General features: G+C 39.4%; 1 pseudogene; it reads right to left on the reverse strand.

The window, feature by feature from the left end:
• Positions 1-6,564, reverse strand: part of LOC102469703 (homeobox protein DBX2-like) — a 16,458-nt pseudogene that overhangs the window by 8,230 nt on the left and 1,664 nt on the right.

Here is a 6,564-nt window from a genome sequence, read left to right on the forward strand (position 1 = left end):
TGGTGAGTGCACGCGCCCTATAGCAAAAACCTCTTCCCCCCCCCCAAAAAAAAATTGGAGTCAACCTAAGTGTCCATCAACATATGAATATAGAAAATGTGGTATACACAATGGAATACCATTCAACCTTAAAAATGAAAGAAATCCTGTTGTTTGTGAACAGTGGATGGACCTGGAGACAATTAGGTGAAATAAGCCAGGCACAGAAAGATAAATACTGTATGATCTCACTTGTATGTGGAATCTAAAAAAGTTGAACTCACAGAAGCAGAGAGTAGAATGGTGGCTACTGGGAGCCTTGGATGGGAGGAGAAAAAAATCTGAACAAGACAAGGCTGCCTACTCTCTTCACTCCTTTTCAATATAGTATAGTAAATCCTTGCAAATGCAATCAGACAAGGGAATAAAATAAAGGCATTCAAAAAAAAAAAAAAAGAAAAAGTGAAATTATGTCTATTTGAAGATGATATAATTATGTACATAAAAAACCCAAAAGAATCTGCAAAAGAAAAACTCCTGGAAGTAATAAATGAATACAGTAAAATAGCAGGATTGCAAAAGCAGCATAAAAATAATTATAACATTTCAATACACCAACAACAAGCAAACTGATGTGGAATTGAAAAAGCAATTCCATTTATGATAACCATGAAAGTATATAATACCTAGGAATAAACTGAACCAAAGAAGTCAAAGAGCTCTACAAGGAAAACTATAAGTTGTTCAACAATATTAATGGTTTGAATTTAAAAAAAATACACTACTTCACATTCATATCCACTCGACTGGCCATAATCAAAACCAGAAACAAATGTTAGCAAGCATATGGAGAAAACTGTACATTGCTGATGGAACTGAAAAATAGTGTAACTAAGTTTTGCAGTTTCTCAAAAAGTTAAATATAGACTTACCAGGGACCAGCAGATGGTGTAATGGTTATGTTGCTGGACTCCCACATAGTCAACTGTGGTTTGAATCCTGGACCTGGCAGCTTAAAATTCACACTGGGTGCATATGTGTGCATGCCCAAAATCCTGAGAGGAGAATGGAGGAGAAGTAATGAAGTGCCAATATATGCTACCTACATGAAGGAACCTTAAAACATTATTCTAAGTGAAAGAAGCTAGTTACAAAAAGCCACTCATTTTATTATTTTATGGGGAGATAAGAGGTTGGGGTCATTATAGCTAAAGGATATAGGGTTTCTTTTTGAAGTGATGAAAATCTTCTAAGTTACTTGTGGTGATGGTTTCACAACTATTAATACTACTAAAAAATATTGAATTGTATATTTCAACTGTGAATTATATCTCAATGAAACTTTTTTTTTCTAAAACAAACACTGTGGCCAGCAAGGCCGTAGTGAAACACAACACTCTGTAATGCTAACCTACATGAGAAGGTTCCACATTCTCATCCAGACACCTCCCTGAGTATGTCAGGCACACATGTGCACATGGATCAGGGGTGGCATAGGCTGGAGATGGACTGCAGTGCTAAAATCTGATTGGGGTTCTCTCTCTCTCTCTCTCTCTCTCTCTCTCTCTCTCCAGACAACAAACTTTAAAAATAAAACAACAACACTAAAACAGATCATCAGGAGACAAAGACTAAACTTGGGTGCCTCAGCTTGTAAGGTATGGATGAGGACCTTGAGTGGGATCAGCAGTGGATTCAGAAAGAAGAGATAGACAGATATACAAGTAGAGAAAAGTGGGGATTGGTGGTCTGGGCATCTCCAATGAAGATCACCAACAGCCCTGAACCATTTCCAGGTTTATTCTTTTATAGAGAAATGGGGGAGGGAGAAATGGAAGGTAGAGCCAGGTATTTTCTATTGTCAACTCCAGCTGTGGAGCATCTTGTGTCCCGTGATTCTAGACAAGGCTCTCCTGGCCTTCTCCGGGTGACACTTAGCTTCCTTTATGTAACTGTAGATTAGGTCTTTATTAGAGCTTTTACTTGCCCTGCAGTGTCAGCACAAAGACCATATCTACTTTAAAGGTCACTACTGCCTTGTCCAGATCTGGCTGCTCTGTACACTTGAGTTGAGCTAAGAAGTTAAAGACATCAACTAGGGATGCTTACTCACACAAAGAACCCTTGTGCTTCAGGATCCACTTTCTCTAGTCAACTAGAGGATAGGAAGGACAGTTCTGATCCAAGACTGTGTGATCTGTATGAAAATGTAGGATATCACTAGTGGAATATGCAAGATCTGTGTGTTTCTTGGTTTCCTGTGTATTTGTTGATGAAGAATGGTGAATCAAGTTTCTACCTTTGCCACTCTGGCTTGGAGGCTCCTGCAAGCATTTTGCTCACAGAATCTCTGGTAGCTTTTTTTCCCCACTGGCTTTGATAGTTTACTGAGGACAATGACGGTGCTTTATTTTTCTGCTTCCAAGAAGCTGGAGGTTCTTCCTTAGAAGAGAGACCACATTTTGGTGGACGTGCCAAATGCCCCCAGTGTTTTGATAATAACACTTGGCAGGCAATAAATCAGCTTCTTCACAACTAACGATTAACCACAGAATTATCCTGTCAGCAATGTTCAACATTTTCAGGTATGAAGTGTAAAGAATATTAAATGAATAACAAAGCAGTATCATAAAATGGAATATGGCCAAAGCACAGCAAGAGGAGAAATTACCACATAGGTCTTTTCAATTCTTTTTTCCAACAGTGTATCTTTAAAAGAAAAAAATAAGAGGAATACAAATTCTTCATTTTATTCTGCAGGAAATGGAGATGACTCCATTTTCATGAGTTTCCATTTCGATGTAACATTTCTCCCATTGTTTTCTTCTTCAATTTCTTATAGAATAAGCAGTCCACATTTTATACACCATTAAAAAATCTAAATTCCATGCTACCAGGTGATATAGAGATTACGGCACTGGATCCCACATGGCCAACTCCACAGTTTGAAGCCTAGACCCAGCGGCTTGAAATATATGCTGGGCATGTGTATGTACGTGCCCAAAATCCCAAGAGGAGAATAAAGGAGAAGGGATTGAGGGATTGTGGCATGGCCAACCTCCTGGGGGGTGATTTCGTACTTTCTCTCTCTCTCTCTCATTCTCTCTCTCCTCTCTCTCGCATGGCAATTCAACTAAATAGCCATAGTTCACTTTAACCACTTTATTATCTTCTATATTGGTTCCAGGATTTGTCTTCTTACCCAGATCTTTTCCCCACCTCTCACATGCAATTAATTTTCTACATTTTATCACTTAAAGTCTCTGAGTAAAATCATTCAGTATCATGGTAATACTTTTTATAGTGAAATGATGAAAGTCTGTATACAGTTTGTCTTCTTTTGTTTTTGAAGGAAGGGGTGTTTTCTGAGAGTCCCTACCTGGTAGTAGATATAGAAGTTGTGAAAAGATATATTTCCCCTATACTCATCTTCCAGTTAGCCTCCAAGTATATTTGGTACCAATCTCCTATCTATAAATATTTTTTTTTCTGAAAGAAGCTGTAGTCTAAGGATTCCATTCATATGCATGGACAAAGGCAGCACCAATATGAACTATGAATGGCAATGTACAATAGAGAATACCTACAGAAAGTTGAAATACTGCTGGAAGTTATAGACCCTAAGTGACCAATTATGAATAAAGGATCCAAGTTCTAAAACTGAGAAATAGCAATCTACTTGAGGGAATATAGACCTTAGGATTGAGCTGGAAAGAAGTCTCCTTGCTCAAATTTGTAGATGACCATATTCTAGACATTTTAGAGAGTTTATCTTTCTCATCATCAAAAAGCAGATACCTAGTACTATCTTGACTTGGTGCTTACATGTGTGTCCTTTAAGGAGAAGACATTAATGCAAATATTTAGGAGATATACAGTAACATAATGAAATGTTGAATACTTTTATTTATACCATGCACATATCAAGAGTATATTCTAGAGAATTATAATTGAACAGTAGTGTTAAAGAGATAGTGGACAAGAAGGTATCAGTATTACTTCAGGGAGAGTTTGAAAAGTTATATAATGATATTCTAATAAAGGGAAAGAACATACCAGATATATACAAAGGAGAAGACTCACAGCTCTAAAAATGTGGCAATATAATGTGGAGTGCTAAGAATTCTGGACCTCATCCACAGTGAAATAGGAAGGGCCTTTAGGAAGAAATTATAATATCAAAAGGAAGAAAATTTGCTTTTAAAGTAATAACTTTAAAGAACTTACCTGACAAGGGTACACTAAGTTTTCCAGGAAAGTGATAAAATATTTCAATTCTGTATTTAAAAAAAAGAAATGTGATGTTCAGTGCATTTGATATGAGTGTATCACAATTCAACAAAACAATTTTCTTATGGCTTAGAATAAAAAAGACTAATAAGGAACCAGCAGTTGGCGTAATGGCTATGTCACTGGACTCCCATGTAGTCAACTGTGGTTCGAGTCCCAGACCTGGTGGCCTAAACTCACACCGGGCACATGTATGTGCATGCCCAAGATCCCAAAAGAAGGGAGGAGGAGGGATTGTGGTGTGGTCAACCCCCCTAGGGGGGTGATTTCTCACTTTCTGTCTCTCTGTCTCCCTCTGTCTTTCTGGTAAGCACACAGGCCCTATAGCAAAAACAAACAAACAAAAACTCTTAAAAAAAAAAAAGACTAATAAAGACATAAGAGTGAAGTGAATAATTAAGAGAAAGTGAGGCTACTTCAAGTCACCAGTTTCTAGTCTTGTTACCTGCACAAAGACCCTACCTCCCCACCACACACACACACCACCATAGCACTTCTCTAGTAGGGTAGTGATGACCTGAAAGGAGAACATACACTGGATCATATCAAACTTACGCTTGGGAAAGAAATACAGCAAAAGGTTAGTGGAATAACATAGGCATCAAACAGAAAAAGTGAGTGCTCACAGTTGTCCATGACATTATAGTAGCTAGTTGAGACAAGGAAAGAATTTAAACCATTAACAATAATAACTAACATATGAATGATTATTATGTGCCAGGCACTATGTAAAGTGTGTGTTATATTTCATTTAATCTTCATCACATCAACCTCATTTGGTTATTACTCCCATATTTCAAATCAAGAAATTCAGGCTCCTAAACACACAACTAGAATGTAGGATTTGAACATCAGGTACCTGACTTTTACTTAGGGTTCTTAAATTGCCTCTAAATGTATAGAAAACTATCTGGAGAGAATTGGATTATGACCCTTCCAGCTTCCTCTTTTTCTTTTGTCCACCCCTTATACAAACACACTTCCCAAATGGGTTTCTACCAGCTCTACCATAACCTGCTAGAATATTTCACATTCTGAAATACATGTTAATTTACTAAAAGGAACAAGGGTTCTGGGGCCAGAAGGTGTCATGGAGGTTAAGGCTCTGGATCCCACATGATTGACTCTGAGGTTCAAGTCCCATACCTGGTAACTTGAAAATCATGCTGGGCATCTGTATGCATCCCCAATATCCTGAGAGGAGATTGGATAAGAAGGGAGTGCCGTGTGGCTATCCTCCAGGAGTGATTTCTCACTCCCTCAATCTCTCTCTGATGAGCACCACCCCCTGCAGCAAAACTTAAAAACAGGAAAATAAATAAAAGGAACATGGCAGCACATGCTGGATGCTGCTGCTTTGCAGGCTGAGGCAACAGGGAAAGCCTGGGATCATTCCTACTGCATACTTAAAAGTCAGTCACACCATAAAAAACAGGACCGTGGCATTTGATAGAAAGCGGGCGAATATGGAAGATTTATTACTGAGTGAAGCATGTCAGGCTATGAAAGACAGACATTGTATGTCTCCACTTAATATATACCATCTATACTCTATGGTAGACACTGAAATATTGGGGGACATAAAAGCATTGAAAATAGTTATGGACACTGGAGACAGTGTGGGAGAAGGGTAAGAGAAGGGAAGTGTGTAGGGAAAAAAAAAGGAAATTAGGGAGAAAAAATAGAGAGGTAAGTCATTTGTGGGACATGGAAATGGTTTATTACCTGTTGGTGATAACATGCAGAGTATTCTCAACTGGACTGGTCTGAGGTGTATTTCATGTTGGGTAAATTCTCTTTATAAGTTAAATGATATATAGTGGTTGAATGTGTAAAATCATCATCATCATCATCTTATAACAAGAGAGAATAAATAGGATAATTGGGGGGGGAAGGTCAGGCACACAGTAGTAATGCATTGCTCAGAAGCTGTCTCTGCATGGTCCAGTCAGCCTAAAATGTATGCATTCGTACTAGCTCCAAGATTCGATGGTCTGGAGGACTGGAGAAAGGGGATCATGGTGTGACCAGACCCTGTAGAGAGTTCTTCTCTCTCTGTCTCTGTCTCTCTCTCATGTACATGTGCTCGATCATGAATAAAGCAAAAAGAAAAGAAAAACCAGGGCGGGCCTTGCGCGGGCCCCCCGGGCCCTGTGGGCCTCTCCGGCCCGCACCTGGGCTGTGACCGGAGGCTGGCCCTGCCCGGGGCCCCTCGGGCCCTGTGCGGCCTCTCCGGGCCCCACGCCTGGGCTGCGACTGAAGGCAGGTCCTGCGCGGGCCTACCCGGCCCCCGCA

This window comes from Tupaia chinensis, unplaced genomic scaffold (assembly GCF_000334495.1).
Source record: "Tupaia chinensis unplaced genomic scaffold, TupChi_1.0 Scaffold143746_1, whole genome shotgun sequence".
NCBI classification, from domain to species: Eukaryota; Metazoa; Chordata; class Mammalia; order Scandentia; family Tupaiidae; genus Tupaia; species Tupaia belangeri.